Source organism: Cyprinodon variegatus, unplaced genomic scaffold (assembly GCF_000732505.1).
Source record: "Cyprinodon variegatus isolate N-32 unplaced genomic scaffold, C_variegatus-1.0 Scaffold1321, whole genome shotgun sequence".
NCBI lineage: Eukaryota > Metazoa > Chordata > Actinopteri > Cyprinodontiformes > Cyprinodontidae > Cyprinodon > Cyprinodon variegatus.
Window position 1 is genome coordinate 7,075 of NW_015151774.1, and position 1,046 is coordinate 8,120.

A 1,046-nucleotide genomic window follows, 5' to 3' on the forward strand; every position below is an offset into this window, starting at 1 on the left:
GCCAGCAGGTGGGTCTAGATCCATACCGCAGTCTGCTAATCCATGACCTCTGATTTAGACCTTAGGAAAGTTTTAGCTCAGCCTAGGTTTAGGGTTATGCATGGAAAGTTCTATACGTCTTTCTATCCATTAAACTGACAATAGTTTGGTTGTAGCTCTTAACAAATGTCTTTTGTATCCTCCTCTAAATTTCTTGGGTTTTCTTGGTCTTTTCCTTTGGACGAGGAGCTTTCTGTTTCATCGACTATCTGTTGGGCTTCATCGCTATTTTTTATGCAACAACACAAAAAAGTTAAAAGCTTGTCTAGGAACCATTTCTTAAAAAGAATGTAAAGAAATATGTCTGTCAGAGGGTTTATCTGAATTGCCGTGCAGGAAAAATCAACAAAGTTCCAGGAGAGCAAAATGGTATGATAGCGAGTTGAAAAAACAGACAGCAATGGAGCTAAAACAAACGGCAAGAATGTGGCGGTATAAATTAAAAACACCACAACCAAAACGCCAACAATCCGTCGCTTCTCAGCAGCATGGACGGACTGAACAGTGGACAGAGCTTTGAAGGTCCCAACAAGAGAGAATATCATCAAAGGGAAGGGAAGGAGCAGACTGCTTCCAGGGTAGCCAGCGCTAACAAAGCCTGTTAATATAGAGATTATCCAGGTGATGATAGAGACCCAGACTGAGATCTTTGCTGTTTTGCTGAATCTGTACCGCAGTGGGTGGGCGATCATCAGATACCTGTCGCACACAAAAAAAAACACATGTCAACAGTCTATACAAGGCAAAATGACCAGTTTCCGGTCAGATTGGATCAATCAAAGGTTCTTTAAAAATAATAGAACTCAACATTTTAGAACAACTATGAAGACGATTACCTTTCCAGGGCAATGAGGGTCATGAAGAAAACACTGGCTATAACGAAACCATAGTAGGTATAAATAAGGTAGAACCTGTCTCTACTGGTCATGTTAGAAATGATGTGAACAGCCATGCAGGCGACCTGAAGGACGTCTGAGATTAGAAGGTTGACGATGAAGACTGGAACA